This window comes from Podarcis muralis, chromosome 11 (genome assembly GCF_964188315.1).
Source record: "Podarcis muralis chromosome 11, rPodMur119.hap1.1, whole genome shotgun sequence".
NCBI classification, from domain to species: domain Eukaryota; kingdom Metazoa; phylum Chordata; class Lepidosauria; order Squamata; family Lacertidae; genus Podarcis; species Podarcis muralis.
The window spans coordinates 57,826,900-57,847,067 of record NC_135665.1 but is presented as its reverse complement, the minus strand read 5'-3'; the positions used below and the strand labels follow the sequence as shown (position 1 = coordinate 57,847,067).

Here is a 20,168-nt window from a genome sequence, read left to right as displayed (position 1 = left end):
AATGCGTTTTTGCAAAGGGCAGGAACCGCATTGGTTTAGTGCAGCCTTCCCGAAGCTGGTGGCCTCCAGATGTTCTGGATTGCAAAGCCCCAGCCACGATCTGTGGTCCAAAACATCTGGAGGGCACCAACTTGGGGAAGGCTACTTTATCATTACGAAAGGTCAGGGTCTTTTCTCTTTGGGTTGGGAGGCTGCATCTGAATTTGCCTAACCCGCTTTGCACCTGTGGCCCAATTCTACATCTTGCAGCTGCAAATGCAACTTTTCTAGGAGTCTGCTTCTTCGGGGGTGTCCCGTACAGCTACTGCCGAGGCTGGCATCAAAAAAACCTGTGGGAAGGGGGTGTCTTGTTTTGATTTCATGTAAGCCGCTCCGGGAGACTTTTTTTGGTGAAAAGCATGCTACAAATGCTCTAAATAAGTTTAATTGCTTTTTAAAAAACCCAGCTTAACAATGCGCTTCCTTTCGCTTGATGGGCATCTTCCTTAGTTGAGATTCTTGCATCACAGGGGGTTGGAATGGATGACCTTAGGGGTCCCTTCCGACTCTATGATTCCAACATGCGTATTCTCTCTCTGTCCACTTTTTCCAACCCATGCAGAATTTCATTCCCATCCAGGAAAGGCTCTTTATGTATGCGACAACAGCCGCACTAGTGCCAGATTTACATATAAGCTAAACAAGCTATAGCTTAGGGCCCTACTCTCGGGGGAGGGGGGGGGCAAAAAAATTAAAGGGGAAAAAATGAATGTACATTTCCAAAATATAAGATAAAAAAACAAATAAAATAAAACCAATGTGATAAAATACATATTTTGTTATGTGCAAATGGCTTTAGATACCTATTAGGTCCATAAACTACCGTATTTTTCGCTCCATAAGACGCACTTTTTTCCTCCTAAAAAGTAAGGAGAAATGTGTGTGAGTCTTATGGAGTGAATGTAGGCTGCGGAGGTTTCACTGAAGCCAGCAGAGCAAGAGCCGCCCCTTCCGTCCCTCCTCCCACTTCGCTGGAAAGCCAGCAGAGCAAGAGCCGCTGATCAGCTATCACTCTTGCTGTGCTGGCTTCAGAGATAGCTGCACAGCTTCCTCTGGCTTTTCAGGGAGGAGGGACTTTTCAGGGACTGATGGGCTGCCCTCCATCCCTTCTCCCACCTCCCAGGAATGCCAGCAAGAGCCGCTCTATCTTTAAAGAGCCGCGCCAAGCGAGCGTTTCTGCGGCTCTTGCTGGCTTTTCTTGTTTTCCTCCTCTAAAAACTAGGTGCGTCTTATAGTCAGGTGTGTCTTATAGAGCGCAAAATACGGTGCCATGTAGCATATATTCAACACAAAAAACAGTGACAATTTGTTGTTGACAAAGGACAGCTGGACATATAAAGGGCCCCATTACCTTCAGTAGATTAGCGCTTCATCAAACCTAAATCTGGCCCTGAACCACATGGATGCTACTAGCCCAGAGATGGAAAGAAGACAATGTCCCTACGACAGAGGAATGGCAAACCAAGCTGTTGGATTATGCCGAAATAGCAAAACTGACCAGAAAGCTCAGGAACCAAGAAGACAAAAACTTTTAATAAAGAATGGGAAAATTGATAATGTATCTAGGAGACCACTGTCCTCAGATGAAAACATTAGCAGGATTCTAGTAACACTTGGAATGCAGCAAATATTATGGACAAAATGGAAAGATACAAAACATGGATGATGAAATAATATGCAGTTGAGAAGGTAGACAATAGGAGGGGAGGGGAAGGTGGGAAGTCCAGAGATTCGGGAAAATCTCTAAATATGGATATGTCATTTGTACTGGTGTAATTCTATATTTGTAAAATCAAATAAATTTTTTTTTTTGAAAAGAGAGAATTTCATTCCCATCTATCGCGTCCATCCATCCCCTCACTCACCTTTAGGGAAGGACCATAGCTCAGTGGCAGAACATTTTGCCTTGCTTGCCAAAGGTCCCAGTTCAAATCCTGCCATCTCCAGACACGGCTGGGATGCATTGCCAGTTCAAAATGTCTGAAACGGGCATAGTAATCTGAATGCTACACAGGTTTCAGATGACTTACCAACATATCACCCAGCTCTAGCTAAGAGATAGTGATATTCTCTTGAAAGGAGATCGGGATGTTGGCTCTGGCAGCAAAATCCAGAATTTTGCCTGCTGCACCACACCGCCATCAGCCACAGCCTTGAGGCTTTCTCTCTCATACTCAGGCAGCGTATTGTTAGACTGTGGAACTCCCTCCCACAGGAGGACGGTCACAAACTTGGGTAGCTTTAAAGGAGGACTGGCCACATTCTTGGAGGAGGGGTCTATCAATGGCTACCAGTCATGAGAGCTATGATCTGCCTCCAGAGTCAGAAGCTTCCAAATACCAGTTTGCTGGAAACCTCAAGAGGGAAGAGTTGCTTTTCTTGCTCAAATCCTACTTGCGATTACCAACTATCGAAGAACGGCAGATGAAGATGATGGACTATATGGAACTTGCCGAACTGACCGGGAGACTCCGGGACCAGAGAGAAGAAACAGTGGAAGAAGATTGGAAGAAGTTTAAGCAATATTTGAAGAAATATGTTAATACAGTGGTACCTTGGGTTAAGTACTTAATTCGTTCCGGAGGTCCGTTCTTAAGCTGAAACTGTTCTTAACCTGAAGCACCACTTTAGCTAATGGGGCCTCCTGCTGCTGCCGCGCCGCCGGAGCACTATTTCTGTTCTCATCCTGAAGCAAAGTTCTTAACCTGAAGCACTATTTCTGGGTTAGCGGAGTCTGTCACCTGAAGCGGCTGTAACCTGAAGCGTATGTAACCCGAGGTACCACTGTATTTAAATCTTAGAATAGCTTTGGAAGTGGATATAGGCTGTAGGGTTAGAAGTAGAAGACAGTCTATTTTAAAATAGTATTAATTGTAAGTGATAAAATGTGAAGATTTTTATGGTAAAAGTAAAGGTGATAAAAAAAATGGTTAGAAATTATGCACTGCTAAAGATGAGGTAAAATGAAAATCAGATGGGGGGACTTGGGGAAGCCCACCTAATAATGTTTAAAAAAATAAGGATAAGACAAGAATTTGTTTGTATTGTTTGTATTGTTTATTTGTGTTATAAAATGAATAGAATTTTATGGGGGGGGGACAAAAACAAATCCTGTTTTCGAGTTCCCCACAGGCATCCGGATGGCCACTGTGAAAACAGGATGCTGGCCTAAGATGGGCCTGATCCAGTTGGGAACTTCTTCTATTCCGTGGTTCTCAACCTGTGGGTCCCCAGATGCTGTTGGACTACAACTCCCATCATCCCTGAGCTCTGGCCTTGCTAGCTAGGGGTGATGGGAGTTGTAGTTCAACAACATCTGGGGACCCACAGGTTGGGAAAGGCTGTATTACATAATGAGCCACCGGGTCCATAACAGCATCCTGACTTGAACTCCCTTAGCATTGAGGGTGCTTAAATTGGATCCCGTCGCTCGCTGTGATCTGAAGGGCAAGCATGTTAAGCCGCTCCTCATAAGACATATCTTTCCACTCCTCAAATTAGTCTGACTGATCTTCCTCTGGCCTTCCTCCAAAAGGAGCTGGGAGGGCAGGGGATAGAGAGAGACCTGACATCTGTTAAACTTGATTTCCTGACAGCAGCCCGGAGAACTCCCAAGAGGGCTTCAGGTCAGGAGCAATTACAGGCCGGGATGATGTCCACCCCCTCAAAGGGCTCCTCTCGTCGAATTGCTTTCCTCCTCCACCAAAGGCATCTCCAGATTAGGGCGCCCCTGGCTGATTGTGCGATACCTGAACTGGGTCAAGGAGGTGCTCGATGTTTTCATTTGGGCTCCGGGCTTTGCGTCTGCAGAGCTTCAATGCACAGCGGAGCAGAGATGGGCAGAGAAAAATTGCCACCAACATATGTCACAGCAGGGACGGCGGCATCATCTCCCCGGGCACGATTTCCTCTGCACGTCAAACAAATAAGCTTTTCTCAAGAGAGGAACCCACCAAATAAGCCGAGCGGAGGAAAACGTAGCCTACATGAGCATGCATGACCCTGGGGGTAAACTGTAACTTTCCCTTGGAAAAAAATCCCAGCACCCTTTTGTTGTGAGCGAGCAAAACATCCCAGAGCAGTAAGCAAGCTTTCAGGTCCACCTGAGGTCTTCATCGAGCTGAAACAAAAGCAGGCTTGGTGCTGAAACCATAAGGCCTGCTGCAGCCCCAAAAAGGATTTTGGTTGTATAGACTTAGGCCCTATATCTGCACTATACCTCCAAAACAATATCATACCAGTTTAAATGGTCATAGCTTCCCCCAAAGAATCCTGGGAACCACAGTTTGATAAGGGTGCTGAGAGTAGTTAAAGGTAAGGGGACCCCTGACCATTAGGTCCAGTTGTGACCGACTCTGGGGTTGCGGCACTCATCTCGCTTTATTGGCCGAGGGAGCTGGCGAACAGCTTCCGGGTCATGTGGCCAGCATGACTAAGCCGCTTCTGGCGAACCAGAGCAGCGAACGGAAACACTGTTTACCTTCCCACCGGAGTGGAACCTCTTTATCTACTTGCACTTTGATATGCTTTCAAACTGCTACGTTGGCAGGAGCAGGGACTGAGCAGCGGGAGCTCACCCCATTACGGGGATTCGAACCCCCGACCTTCTGATCAGGAAGTCCTAGGCTCTGTGGTTTAACCCACAGCGCCACCCTAAACGGTCATAGCTTCCCCAAAAAAATCCTAGGAACCACAGTTTGATAAGGGTGCTGAGAGTAGTTAAAGGTAAGGGGACCCCTGACCATTAGGTCCAGTTGTGACCGACTCTGGGGTTGCGGCGCTCATCTCGCTTTATTGGCTGAGGGAGCTGGCGAACAGCTTCCGGGTCATGTGGCCAGCATGACTAAGCCGCTTCTGGCGAACCAGAGCAGCGAACGGAAACACTGTTTACCTTCCCACCGGAGTGGTACCTATTTATCTACTTGCACTTTGATATGCTTTCAAACTGCTACGTTGGCAGGAGCAGGGACTGAGCAGCGGGAGCTCACCCCATTACGGGGATTCGAACCCCCGACCTTCTGATCAGGAAGTCCTAGGCTCTGTGGTTTAACCCACAGCGCCACCCTGAACGGTCATAGCTTCCCCCCAAAAATCCTGGGAACCACAGTTTGATAAGGGTGCTGAGAGTAGTTAGGAGATGCCCATTCCCCTGACAGAACTACAGTGGTGCCTCGCAAGGCGAAATGAATCCGTTCCGCGAGTCTCTTCATCTTGCGATTTTTTCGTCTTGAGAAGCACGGCTATTAGCGGCTTAGCGGCTATTAGCGGCTTAGCGGCTATTAACGGCTTAGCGGCTTTAAGAAAAAGGAAACAAACTCACAAGAACTCGCAAGACGTTTCGTCTTGCGAAGCAGAAGCAAGCCCATAGGGAAATTCGTCTTGCGGAACGACTCAAAAAACGGAAAACCCTTTCGTCTAGCGAGTTTTTCGTCTTGCGAGGCATTCGTCTTGCGGGGCACCACTGTACAATTCCCAGAGTTCCCTGGGAAGAGATATGGGCTGTTAAACTACTCTGTGAAAAGATAGATAAGATTAAGATAAGATACTGCTTTAAATGCAAAATGCAGAAGGGGTCTGACTGTAATCACTTGAGCCTCTGAACTGGACTGGGATTTTGGCACTCAAGAGAGGGCACAGTTGGTCATTTTCCCATGCTATTTCACCAAAAGGAGGCACCTCACAAACCTGAAATTTTCTCAAAACCCTACAGATACACCAACGTTCCTTAAAAATAGCAGAAGAGACTTGTGGCACCTTCAAGGCCATCACATTTGCAATGGCATCGGCTTCTGTGAACTCATCACTCTGAAGGAAGAAGGAAACTGGGTCCAAGGCCTCCCCTGTTCCCCTCCCAGAGCTATTGTTCTGAGAGCCGTTTAGCCGTCAATCGCTCTTCACAGGGAACTCTGGGAATTGTAGTTCTGCTAGGGGAACAGGGGCCTCCTAACAACTATCAGCAACCTTAACAAACTACAGCTCCCAGGATTCCTTGGGCGGGAAGCAATGACTGTTTAAAGTGTTATGATGCTGTTTTAAATGCACTTGGGACCTCAGAAAGCCATAGCTATGAGGGTAGTTTGTTATGTGGAATGGGCAGGGAGGCTGTCATGAAGAGTTCAGTTCAGAGATGACCACTACATAGGGTTGCCACGTTTCAAACAGTGAAAATCCAGACACAAAAGTTGTTGAGCAAAATTGATTCCGGAAATAGCAACCCTACCAGTACACAGCTTCATAGAGAGTACAGGCTGTCACCCATTTGAGATGGATGCCAGGAGACCTCTAACGGTACCAATATACTTCGTATGTTCGTTTAACCCGGTGGTTTTAATTATTATTGTTCTTTTGTCTCTGTTCAAATTGTCCACCGCTGAGATGTTCTGCTGCTCTCTGATTCAAGCTGGTTTGTTTTGATAGTATAACTGCTGGTTTTCAGCTGAAGCCAGAACTCTTCCTGGCGGGACTTATGGATATATACAGTTAGCAAAGGACTGTGGAACTTTATTACAATATATGATTACGGCTGCGAGACTTTTATATGCACAAAGATGGGAGGACCCATTATTATCAGCAATGGAAGAATGGCTGTTAAAACTAAGAGCCTTAGCTGAAATGGCTAAATTGACATGTTTAGTCAGAGACTAAATGTTGTTAAGTCATTGTTAACATGTGTTAAAGATTGGAAGCCCCTCACAGACTTTTTACATGAAAAAGAAAAAGACATAAAGATATATGGATTTGAGGATTGAAGATCATGTTTGTTTATAGAAAGTGGCTTTGTTAGGTGGATTGGACAAACTGAATATTGCTTTTTTTAACATAGCAGATAGATGAAGAATCAGAAGTTATTTATTTTCTGAATCTGAGTTTTCTACCTTTCTCTTTTAACCTCTTTTCTACTCTTTTTATTACTCTTTTTATTTGTTTTATTTGTTTCTTTTACTTTCTCTATTTCTTTCCCCCTCCCCCCCCCCTTTGTTCATCTAGATAAAAGTCTTGGTTTGGGTTTTTTTCAAAAAAAAAAGGTTAAATATATTCATTTTTACGTTTTTCTCTATAAGCCATTATAAAATTTATTTTAAAAAGTGGTATAACCGCTGCTTCAGTTTTTGCTTTTCCGTAATTGAGATGTGAAGTTGTCGTCGTCGCTCGATGACGCTCAGAGAACCGCCATCAACGGAGAGCAGAAAAACTGGACGCAAAAATACCGGAGAAGGCGACAAAGGGTGAAAAATAGGAACTTCATTATTTCGCCTCACTTGGCTTTCGTCTCTGGCGCTGGCAGAAGGATGCCAAAGAACTGTGCCAAGAGGAGCTGCTGCCAGACTGTGTTGGCATGGACATCTCCAGAGCACTGAGCTGCGTGTAGCAGTTGATGGGGGAATGGAGAGCAGTTGTCAACAAAGGAGCAAGCCAAGGATTGGCCAGAAACAAGAACACCCAAGGTCACCCAAGGAAGGATGGCAGGTTTCCCTGCCTCCAGGCTTTGTGGACTGCTGAGTGATGAACACCCTTGGGTTTAACCATCGAAAAGGAAATGCCCACATCAATCATGGCAAAGAAGGGAAAGGAAGCAGAGTCACAGCCATACGTGCGTCCGTCCCCCTCCTTGCATCCTTAAAGGACAAGGAGCAAAATAATGCGACCCAGTTTGCTGAAGGAGAGCTGCAAACAAATTAATTTGCTCCGAAGGTCTTCCCTAAATGTTGGCGGCCAATCTCCAGAGCACTGAGCTGCGTGTAGCAGTTGATGGGGGAATGGAGAGCAGTTGTCAACAAAGGAGCAAGCCAAGGATTGGCCAGAAACAAGAACACCCAAGGTCACCCAAGGAAGGATGGCAGGTTTCCCTGCCTCCAGGCTTTGTGGACTGCTGAGTGATGAACACCCTTGGGTTTAACCATCGAAAAGGAAATGCCCACATCAATCATGGCAAAGAAGGGAAAGGAAGCAGAGTCACAGCCATACGTGCGTCCGTCCCCCTCCTTGCATCCTTAAAGGACAAGGAGCAAAATAATGCGACCCAGTTTGCTGAAGGAGAGCTGCAAACAAATTAATTTGCTCCGAAGGTCTTCCCTAAATGTTGGCGGCCAATATTCTCCAAATACCGGCTGTGTTTGCCATGTTCAGCGAATATCCAAAATTCAACAGTTGACGCCAGACAATCTAAGCAGCGGCAATCAGACATTTCGGCAATACAGTGGTACCTCAGGTTAAGTACTTAATTCATTCCGGAGGTCCGTTCTGAACCTGAAACTGTTCATAACCTGAAGCACCACTTTAGCTAAAGGGGCCTCCTGCTGCCGCCGGAGCACGATTTCTGTTCTCATCCTGAAGCAAAGTTCTTAACCTGAAGCACTATTTCTGGGTTAGCAGAGTCTGTAACCTGAAGCGTATGTAACCTGAAGCATATGTAACCCGAGGTACCACTGTACAGTGGTACCTTGGGATGCGAACGGGATCCTAAACAGAACGTAAGATGTGACGGCACATCTGCGCGTGCGTGGGTCATGTTTTGCTGTTTCCGCGCATGCGCGTGATGTCATTTTGACCGTCTGCGCATGCGCAAGCGGTGAAACCCGGAAGTAACACGCTCCGTTATTTCCAGGTTGCCGCGGAGCGCAACCCGAAAGCGCTCAACCTGAAGCAAATTCAACCCGAGGTATGACTGTATCCAACACCTTGCAATTGTATCTCATACATTTTCTCTCATTTTGTACAGATTTTCATGGTTTACTTCCTACAAGGTAAATGTGGGGCTTTTTTTAACTTTGAGGAGAGAGAGAATGCAACCATTATACATGACACTGTTGTTGTTTAGTCGTTTAGTCATGTCCGACTCTTCGTGACCCCAGGACCAGAGCACGCCAGGCACTCCTGTCTTCTACATGACACTAGTGAGGTTGTTTCCCTGTGGAACCTCAGAAGCTGAACTTACACTGGGTCAGATCACTGGCCCACCTAGGTCAGTATTGCTTGCACTGGCCGGCAGAAGCTCTCCAGGATTTCAGATGAGGGACATTCACAGGCCTACTGAGAGATGACATTGAAGATTGAACCAGGTGCCAAGCAGATTCTCTGCCACTGAGGTCCAGCCCTTCTCCTTGCTTACTGCATTTATCTTTAACAAATATTGGGAAAGAGAGCTGAGTTGGATGAAATGGGGGGGTAACCTTTCTGCCCACCACCCAGAATGGAATTCCCTTCCAACTGGGATTCAGCTGCCCCCTCCTTTCTGAACCTCAGGCACTTGATAAACACTTTGCTATTTCTTCGTTCTCTATGATGGAATTTAGTTGCCTCTTTTCTTCGTATAAGGGATGCGGGTGGCGCTGTGGGTTAAACCACAGAGCCTAGGGCTTGCCAATCAGAAGGTCGGCGGTTCGAATCCCCACGACGGGGTGAGCTCCCTTTGCTCAGTCCCTGCTCCTGCCAACCTAGCAGTTCGAAAGCACGTCAAAGTGCAAGTAGATAAATAGGTACCGCTCCGGCAGGAAGGTAATCGGCGTTTCCGTGTGCTGCTCTGGTTCGCCAGAAGTGGCTTAGTCATGCTGGCCGCATGACCCGGAAGCTGTACGCTGGCTCCCTCGGCCAATAAGGTGAGATGAGTGCCGCAACCCCAGAGTCGGCCACGACTGGACCTAGTGGTCAGGGGTCCCTTTACCTTTCTTCGTATGTTTTCATACACATTTCCTGCACGCCACTTAGAAATTATGGGAAGGAAATGCATAAATAGCAGAGATAAACAAATAAGTCCCCAAACACCCACAGCTGGGATTTGCAGCGGGAGAAAAACGTCTCGCTGGTGGTGTCAAAAGGAGTTTTCCTCCCATTGCGTACTGCAGACATGTTTAACAAAAAAATTAACTTGGGCGCTGTGATGCTCAGGTGTTCCTTGGAGGGTTCAAATAGGCACCTGGTTGGTCGCTGTGACAGCAGGGTGCTGGACTTGATGGGTCGCTGGCATCAATCCAACAGAGCCAGCAACTTCTTACGCTCCTAAGCAGAGAGAAACTACGCCAGAAAAAGAACCTCCAGTTTGGTACGGAGGTGGAGAGGATGTGATTGACTTTTATAAAATTGCACACACAGTGGAATAAATGTGGATGGGGAGACATTGCTCTCTCCCTCTCCTGATTCTTGAACTCGGGGTTATCCAATCAAACGGATGAGCAGATTACGGACGAGCGAAAGGAAGCATTTCTGCACATAGTGGATAATTAAATTCACAGCAGAGGAGGGGAATCTTTTCCAGCCAAAGGGACGCATCCCCTCACGGGCAGCTCGCTGGTACTTAGTGGGGCCAGGAGGAAAGTAGATGGCGCAACAGAGACAGTTCTTCCCTTTTTGCAAAGCAGGCTACATTGTGAAAGCCAGAGGTTTCTACACCCAGGTCTCTCTGCATCCTACATCCAGGCAAGCCAGAAGCATCGTCAAGGACGCATGTCAGCCGGGCAGAAGCGCTCATTGAGGTGGCAAAACAAGGCCAATGAGGAACATGGCCTGGGCTTGAACACAAGGTGGGAAGTGTCCTGAGGGCCAAACAGAGTGGCCTTGAAGGCCACATCTGGGGAATGTCCTGAGGGCCAAACAGAGCCCCATTCGGTGGAGCAGCACCCCTGTCAAGACACTTGCACCTTCCAAAAATAACTGAAGACTGTTTTTTCCCTGACAGGCTTTCCCAGTTGGGTCTTTACCTCTGGTGTCCATTTGTTGTGGGGTTTTTTGCTTGTTTTAACTGTCTTTGCTGTTTTTAATTCTCTTCTGTGTCAGTCTCCTAGAGGTGATAGTTTAGATCAGTGTTCCCCAACCTTGGGCCTCCAGCTGTTTTTGGACTACAATTCCCATCATCCTTGACCACTGGTCTTGCTAGCGAGGGATGATGGGAGTTGTAGTCCAAAAACAGCTGGAGGCCCAAGGTTGGGGAACACTGGTTTAGATGTGGTTCTCAACCTGTGGGTCCCCAGATGTTGTTGGACTACAACTCCCATCATCCCTGAGCTCTGGCCTTGCTAACTAGGGGTGATGGGAGTTGTAGTTCAACAACATCTGGAGACCCACAGGTTGAGAAAGGCTGATTTAGAAGGTGAGGGACGCGGGTGGTGCTGTGGGTTAAACCACTGAGCCTCATGGGCTTGCCGATCAGAAGGTCGGCAGTTCGAATCCCCGCGACAGGGTGAGCTCCCGTTGCTCGGTCCCTGCTCCTGGCAACCTAGCAGTTCAAAAGCACATCAAAGTGCAAGTAGATAAAATAGGTACCGCTCCAGTGGGAAGGTAAACGCCGTTTCCGCGCACTGCTCTGGTTCGCCAGAAGCGGCTTAGTCATGCTGGCCACATGACCTGGAAGCTGTACGCCGGCTCCCTCAGCCAATAAAGCGAGATGAGCGCCGCAACCCCAGAGTCGGCCACGACTGGACCTAATGGTCAGGGGTCCCTTTACTTTTACCTTAATAAATCAGTGGTGGTGATGATGATGATGAATCTGACATCCAGTTGTGTGTGATCAGTGGACTAGGGGAAGTAAGCTAGTCCCCTAAATGTTCCTGGTAAATTATAGAATTAAAGTATTAAAGCCTGGCACCCCCTTTCCCATAGCCTGGGATGTTTCTGCCCTGCTTAGAGAGGGGGGTGCAATGCTCATGCGTGCAACGTCAAGACGTCACAACATCACCCCCCACCAATTGCCCTCGCAAGCTGATTCCTCTGGCCCTGGCCGTTCCTCTATGGAAAAAATTCACTGCACATCACTGCCGACATCCTTTTCTCACAGGGACCAGCCAGATGTACATGGAAAGCAATCAATCAAGACCTGCACACAAGAGCTCTCTCCCGACTTGTGATTCACAGCAGCTGCCCTGCTTCTTATGGCACAATCCTACACAGGTACACTCCACGTTGACTGAGTGTAGGACAGGCATCCCCAAACTTGGCCCTCCCGATGTTTTGGGACTACAACTCCCATCATCCCTAAGAAACAGGACCAGTGCTCAGGGATGATGGGAACTGTAGTCACAAAACGTCTGGAGGGTCAAGTTTGGGGGTGCCTGGTGTAGGACTTGTTATGTATTCAGTGGTCTGTGTTTGCCTGAGCTTGAGTCCGGACTAAGGAATCTGAGCTCCTGGGTTCTGATTCGGTACATGTTGTCCAATCACAGAACTTTTCAGGATTTGGGCCTCTGCCATTGGCCCTTGAACTCTGAGTTGTGATTCGCAGTTTGGGAGTTTAGACAGCCAATCACGTTGGGAGTGGGAGTGGCCCAGGCTTTCAGAAATGTATATAAGCAGCTGCTTTGCCCCTGTTTCCCAGTTATGTAGTTCAATAAAGGTTCTTACTGTTATCGCTGTGTCTTGCCTCATGGGAGCCCACCCACACTTCAGGACTGCAGCCACAAACTCTTAGGTTTTGAAGTGTGGGCTTTCCCACTTCACTGAATTTTCTCCTTGCGTGGTGCTCTCTCACACTGTGTTTTTAAGGACTCATTTCAACGCCGGCTTGGCATTGTTTTATTAATTGGTGCAAACCGCTGAGAGCTTTTCAAGTCGGAAAGGGAGGCCTAGAGGTTGAAAACTAAACAATTAAAGCACACACAGCTTTGGTGGGAGGAGGAAATTGTGCTGAGGCAAGGACACCTTTGAAAGTATTTTTTATTGATTGGCTTTTATTTTCTTTACCCAAACGAGGGGGGGGGGGAGAGAGAGAGAGAGAAAGCTGGATGAGTCAGAATGAAATGTTCTTGCTGTTAACAAGGCTGCAGTTTAAGAGCAGAGGTGCTGATGTATGTATCGGGAATTCTTACGCGGTGCTATTTTCACAGCCAAAAAAATACTACCTCGCAGGGAGAGCTTGAACAGCAAGTGCTCGCAACATTCCTGCAGGGATCTTTTGAAATCACAGCTCAGGTGTGTGTGATCTGTTCTCTCCCCTACTTTACCACCCTTTTCATGCTTTTGTTTTTTTAAGGGCAGTGGAGGAAAGGGGATTGTGTAATGCAGGAGAAATGGGAGACATCACCAGTCATTTGGTGACGGGGGGCAGGTGTCCAAGACACACTTCTGGAGGTCCACAGCCTATGCAGAAGAAGAAGTCAACAGCACTTCATACCTTGCTCTTGCGACTCAGAAATTGACCTCAGCTCTCCTGCCTTCTCCCAGGCCCAAAATACACCTGCACATGGTCTTTCATGAACAGTGAACAGGGATACAAATTGAATTTGCCCACAAGGAAAATAAAGACAAGCCAGCGAGAATATTATTGGCACAGAAATGGAAGCAAGAAGAACTACCGAAGAAAGAAAAGTGGCAAATGAAATTAATGGACTATGCAGAATTAGATAAGATGACAGGAAGGATCCGAAACCTGCGGAACCAGAGATTCTTAGAGGACTGGAGTAAATATTTGAACTATTTGAAAAACAATTGTAATAGACAGATTACGCTAGTAGGACTACGAGACGTTTTGTAAGGAGGACTGTACGAAATACTGCAATGAAGACTATGAAGAGAGTTATTAGTTAAGGACGATTAAAAGTAATAGAGAAATTAAGAAATGTAGACTAAGCGATAAAGATTGAAAAATCTTCAGAGGAGGCTGATAGAAGTCCAAAACATTGTATAAGATAAGAAAATATGTTAAACGATAGTTAGAAATGATATGTTAAAAAAGCACCCTCCCCACAAAGAGACTTGTGGCACCTTTTTCATTTGTCGTTTAAGGCAGCCTTGAAGATTTCTCCATTCTGAACTTCTTTTCATCACTCTTTCCGTGTTCTGCTGCTATTTTCAATCTCTCTCTCCCTTTTAGCTGCCTTGATTTAATACTTAAAATGATTTGTGCTGCTTGTATTGTTTTTAACTGCTGGTGGGGTGTGTGTCTATATTTTACAGACACACACACACACAATTTCATAAAATTTATACACCACCTGATTGTACAAAAACCATTGAATTACAAAGAGAATAAAACAACAGCATTATCGGTACAGTGGTACTTCGGGTTAAGTACTTAATTCGTTCTGGAGGTCCGTTCTTAACCTGAAACTGTGCTTAACCTGAAGCACCACTTTAGCTAATGGGGCCTCCTGCTGCCGCCACACCGCCGGAACATAATTTCTGTTCTCATCCTGAAGCAAAGTTCTTAACCCAAGGTGCTATTTCTGGGTTAGTGGAGTTTGTAACCTGAAGCATATGTAACCCAAGGTAAAGGTATAGGTAAAGGGACCCCTGACCATTAGGTCCAGTCATGACCGACTCTGGGGTTGCGGTGCTCATCTTGCTTTATTGGCCAGGGGAGCCAGTGTACAGCTTCCAGGTCATGTGGCCAGCATGACTAATCCGCTTCTGGCGAACCAGAGCAGCGCACGGAAACGCCGTTTACCTTCCCGCCAGAGTGGTACCTATTTATCTACTTGCACTTTGACGTGCTTTCGAACTGCTAGGTTGGCAGGAGCAGGGACTGAGCAATGGGAGCTCACCCCATCGCGGGGATTCGAACCGCTGACCTTCTGATTGGCAAGTCCTAGGCTCTGTGGTTCAACCCACAGCACCACCCGCATCCCCCGTAACCCTAGGTACCACTGTATTAAAAACAACTACTGAAACATTCCCCCCAAAAAGAGATCAATTCCCAACATCTCTAGGAAAGTTGGGTGAGATTCCCAGCTTAAACTCTGAAGGGTGGCTGCCAGTCAGTGTGGGCACTACTGAGCCGTCAGATGGAATAAACCTCTAGTTCCTTATTCAACACGTGCCCTGTCCAGGATTTCTACTTCTGTGTTAAATGTACACACAAGTGCGGAGGGTGAGCGTGAGTAGTTGGTACATTTTGTACCATTGCAATATCATTACCTACTTTGGGTCTTACACAAGGGGTGGCTACTTACAAGCCCAAAACTTCAAAATGCAACTATGTCCTGAAAAGAGCATTGAATGCAGTCACAAAATACATGGAGAGCAATTTTGGCTTACACTGGTACCTTGGTTCTCAAATGCTCTGGTTCTCAAACTCCGAAAACCCAGAAATAAGTGTTCCAGTTTTCAAACGTTTTTCGGAAGCCGAACATCCGATGCAGCTGTCGGCTATTGTTTCCGGGGCACCTCCACCAATCAGAAGCTGTGCCTTGGTTTGCGAACATTTCGGAAGTCAAATGGAGAAATGTGCTAAGAGGAAGGCTCGCTTGGCAAATCCACACTGTGATCAACTCCCGCCCGGAAACCAATGTCCCCACTGTGGAAGGATGTATGGATCCAGAATTGGCCTCCACGGTCACTTATGGACTCATTGTTAAAACCGTATTTATGGAAGACAATCTTACTCGGCTACGAGGGATCGCCAAAGAAGGGCTGTTGTATGGATAAAATGGGGCAGCACCATTGTACGTCTGCCTGAGCTCCTTGCGGTAAGGGCTGGATGGATCCATTGGTGAAATAAACGAATAAACCTTTGGAAGGGGTGCACCGTGCCTGTGTCAATTATATATAAATTATATCCATTTATAGTACATCATTATTACTTCTAAAAGCCCTGTCTGTTTTGTAGCAAGTTCCAATTAACTGCCTCTGCCACATCTGGAGATGTTTGGTTTCATAATCACCTAAATTACAGCTATTTAAAGAGGAACGATTAAATGTGCACTGCACGACTGGAGCCTTCCATTGGACTGTCAGCTGCTGGAAAGGGCTGGAGATAGAGGAATCCTGCATACAAGGCAGGGCTTCCTCCTGTGTAAACTGCCCTCACTTCGCCAAAAGTCAGCAGTGCTTTAAAATACTGGATGGCAGGAGTGCAAGAGCTGCGTTTACTAGCTGTCTTTGGCGATGGTAGCTTTCTGAACAGCTGTGATCACGCAGAATAGAAACCGGGGCTTCCAGCAGCTCCCTGAGAATCCCAGGTTTAAATCCTTGTTATTATTTTTAGTTCCAGCCCTCGTGGTGCGAGAGAGGAAAAACGCTTTGCAAAAGGTTAAAGAGGACCTGTTTCCTAAAGGACTTTCTCTCTTCCCCAATGGAGAGCTGTAAGTTGAAGGCACCTTATCTCTTTCGGAGGGGTTGTTGCTGTTGTTTAGTCGTGTCCGACTCTTCGTGACCCCATGGACCAGAGCACGCCAGGCACTCCTGTCTTCCACTGCCTCCCACAATTTGGTCAAACTCATGCTGGTAGCTTCGAGAACACTGTCCAACCATCTCGTCCTCTGTCGTCCCCTTCTCCTTGGGCCCTCAATCTTTCTCAACATAAGGGTCTTTTCCAGGGAGTCTTCTCTTCTCATGAGGTGAGCAAAGTATTGGGGCCTCAGCTTCACGATCTGTCCTTCCAGTGAGCACTCAGGGCTGATTTCCTTAAGAATGGAAAAGTTTGATTTTCTTGCAGTCCATGGGACTCTCAAGAGTCTCCTCCAGCACCATAATTCTAAAGCATCAATTCTTCAGCGATCAGCCTTCTTTATGGTCCAGCTCTCACTTCCATACATCACTACTGGTTCGGAGGGGTAGGGGGCTGATATGTGCTAGTGCGGACTTTGTCAATGTGCTGCCCTCCAGATGCTGACTGTGGCTGATGGGAGATGCAGTCAAAAACATCTGGAGCACATCAGGTTGGCCGTGGCTACAATATGCCACCCGCCAGGAATCCACAAACTACTGGCCTCCATGGAAGCCCTAACCTGGAGCCTGTGGCTCTTAATCGCAGGGTTATGGATTCAAGTCCCAGATTCCCGCATTGTAGGGCGTCAGACTGGATGACCCTGGGGGTCCCTTCCAACTCTATGGTTCTCCGTTCCTGAGCTTGGGGGAACTTGCTCTACAATATGATAATCTTTATTGTCTTTGTCCCGTACAGAACAACGAAACTGAAAAAATATACATCAGACATTCAAAAACCAACAAGCCTGCTATCCCACCTGTCCCAGCCTGGTTAACCCCCTAAAAACTCTGATACCCCATAATTAAATACAATATACTCCCACAGAGACTACCTTACACTGCGTTTAAAACCAAAATCGCATTTGGATAGAAACTGTTTCTCAGGCGGCTAGTCCTAGTCTTTATAACCCTGTACCTTCCTCCAGAAGGCAGAAGCTGAAAGAGTTCATTTCCTACTTACAGGCAACGCCCTGTTTGCACGGTGATTGCATTCTGGATCATTGCACGCTTGTGTGAAATCGTGTATAATCGGAACACCCATTGGAAAAGCCTGAAAAACACCCTGTCCCCCATCCCTGTCCCAATAGTTTTTGAGACGTTTTCGGGTTTGGCGCGATGCACATGCACGCAATCGCACACATATGAGATGCACCTAAAGCAGTCGCTGCCTGTATAAATTTGTAAATAAAGCAAATATTATTCTAAAAAAATATATAAATCCACAGATCTCCATTGACCTCACTTCCAGGAAGAAGCCGAACACAAGAAGAATGTGCCTGGTACACCTCCAGAGAAGAGGGGAGCAAGTAAGAAATAAAAAAGCAAGCCACATAACCATCAGCACCAAACTGTGTGTTGTGTGCTTTGACTGGCAGCTGCTCCTCAAGACTCCAGGCGGAGAAAAGCTCTTTCCCAGCCCTAGATCATATCTTAGATCTGCCAAGTGGTGGACTATGGAATTGAAAGTGGCAGCTTCTGGGTGAGGGACCCTCAGGCCCAGGGAATGACAAGGGCTAGGCGACAGATTGATTTATTGATTTATTGACTTTTTACCTTTATCCTCTGTATACCGCATTTTGTTTGTTTTATTGCTATGGCTGGCAGCTGATGCAAATAAAGATTCATTCATTCTGTCCTGCCATGTGATGCCCAAAATCTTCCTGACACAGCGCATTTGGGCCGAAGGGGGAGGGAGTGCTATAGATACGATAGACTAACAGCAAACTCACTATCCAAGTGACAATCTTTATACAGCAAAAATCTCATTACCTACATGCAACACAGTGGCTAAGGAAAAACTGAGGGTTGTCAAGACTACCCCTCCCCCCCCCAAAAAAAATACCTTTTTAAAAAATCCTTAAAGGGGAGGGAGCCAAAAGCAGCTCATTGAGAACTCAGAATGTTTGCTGACTATTTGGCGGGAAAGAGAGAAAAATCAGTGGGAACATAATGGAGTAGCCTAGGAAAGGACACGGCTGGCTGGCTGAATTGTGCAACTCCATGCTGCAACGTTTTGTTGTGGATCCCCCTTTAAATAAAGAAGCAGCCCTCCCAAGGTGGCTTACAAAAGCCCATCAAAAACGTAACAGATTTTTAAAAAAATATGTACAAATTAAACAAGCCAATTTCAAAAGCTAAGAGCGACCTCACTTTAAACAGAACACAGTTTGGAACAAGCAAGTGTTTACGGTCTGTTTAACAGCTGTCTAAAAAACGGAGCCAATCAAACTTCTGGAAGAGAATTTCTAACATATGCAGGGCTAACACAGAAAAGGCCCTGTCTTCAACACCCACCAGTCTGATGGATCCCGACAGCAGGCTCATGAGCCAGACCCCAAAGTATGATCTCGACACCTGGGTGCATTCCTATAGATGCAGGAGGTCCTGCAAACAACCCGGTCCCAAATCATTTAGAGCAGCAGTAGCCTTTGGGGTGAACTCTACATCTTGTTAGCCTTCAACTCCCAGCCGCCGCCATGTCCAACAGTCAGGAATTGCAGACGTTTTAGTCCAGCAACATCTGGAGGGCATCAAAATTGGCGAGGCTGAGTTTAGGGCTTGAAAGGCGATGGTGTTGGTTTTCCGGAAAAATCTGTGTTGTAATTTTTTCCAGAACATTTTCCTTTGCAAGTTAGTTTCCATGTGGGGAAATCCTTATGCTCCAGTAGAGAGTGATCTAATGTAGCATGTTTTATTTTACTTGTATTTGGTAAACAAAGCTAAAAATGTTGAAACTGCCAAGCTTGCTTAATACTGTATTTGCAATTGGCACCTGTTCATTATTACTAATGAACTTATGAAACGGGAAAAGCAGGCGTCCTACGCCACTGTTTAAAGGGCATAACCGGCACTTTTTAATTGAGCCTGGAAATGAATCGGCAGCCAGTGCAACCGGCATAGGATTGATGTTATATTCTCTGAACGCCTAGACCCCATTTGTCCTTTGAGAAAAGTCCCCTTTCACAATTTACTTTGTAAAAAAAATTCCTTCCAGTAGCACCTTAGAGACCAACTAAGTTTGTTATTGGTATGAGCTTTCGTGTGCATGCATGAAGTATCTGAAGAAGTGTGCATGCCCACAAAAGCTCATACCAATAACAAACTTAGTTGGTCTCTAAGGTGCTACTGCATGGATAGGCAAACTAAGGCCCGGGGGCCGGATCCAGCCCAATCGCCTTCTCAATCCGGCCCGCGGACGGTCCGGGAATCAGCATGTTTTGACATGAGTAGAATGTGTCCTTTTATTTAAAATGCATCTCTGGGTTATTTGTAGGGCAAAGGAGTTCGTTCATTTCCCCCCAAAAAAAATATTCTGGCCCCCCACAAGGTCTGAGGGACAGTGGACCAGTCCCCTGCTCAAAAAGTTTGCTGACCCCTGTGCTACTGGAAGGATTTTTAAAATTTTGGAGGAGGAAAAGAAGAAAAAAAATATTCTGAATCTCAGAAGCCAGAACAACAAGAGGGATCGCTGCGCAGCCTGCATTCGCTCCGTAAGACGCACACACATTTCCCCTTACTTTTTAGGAGGGGAAAAGTGAGTCTCATAGAGCAAAAAATACGGTATATACACACACACACACACACACACACACACACATATATATTATACACACACACACACACAGAGAGAGAGAGAGAGAGAGAGAGAGAGAGAGAAACTTCAATTTTTGTCTCCACATATTCCAAGAGTGCTGGATTAGTGGGATGGGAAGAGTGGGCTTAAGGCAGCCTTTTTGGATTCCCATTAGTTCCAGCCCCCAAAATCTGCAGGGCACCACCAGGCTGGCAAAGGCTGCCTTGAGGGCACAGGGCATCTGCCCAGCTCTCCAACCAAAACAGAGTGGCAGGACTCCAAAGTGTGCAGCAAGGTGGCTTAAGCTGCCCCTACACTAACTTAAGAGCCTAGCATCTGGTACCCCTGTACAGCTGCATTTTGCACACTTTGTAGTTATCACTCCAAAGGCAGAAGTTTTACCTCCCAACAGCCCTCTAGCCCA

At 46.6% G+C, this 20,168-nt stretch overlaps 1 protein-coding gene across 2 annotated transcripts in view; it reads right to left on the bottom strand.

The window, feature by feature from the left end:
* The window catches only part of ST8SIA5 (ST8 alpha-N-acetyl-neuraminide alpha-2,8-sialyltransferase 5), a 65,094-nt gene that overhangs the window by 43,459 nt on the left and 1,467 nt on the right, over positions 1 to 20,168 (bottom strand). The gene's annotated exons all lie outside the window — the stretch shown is intronic.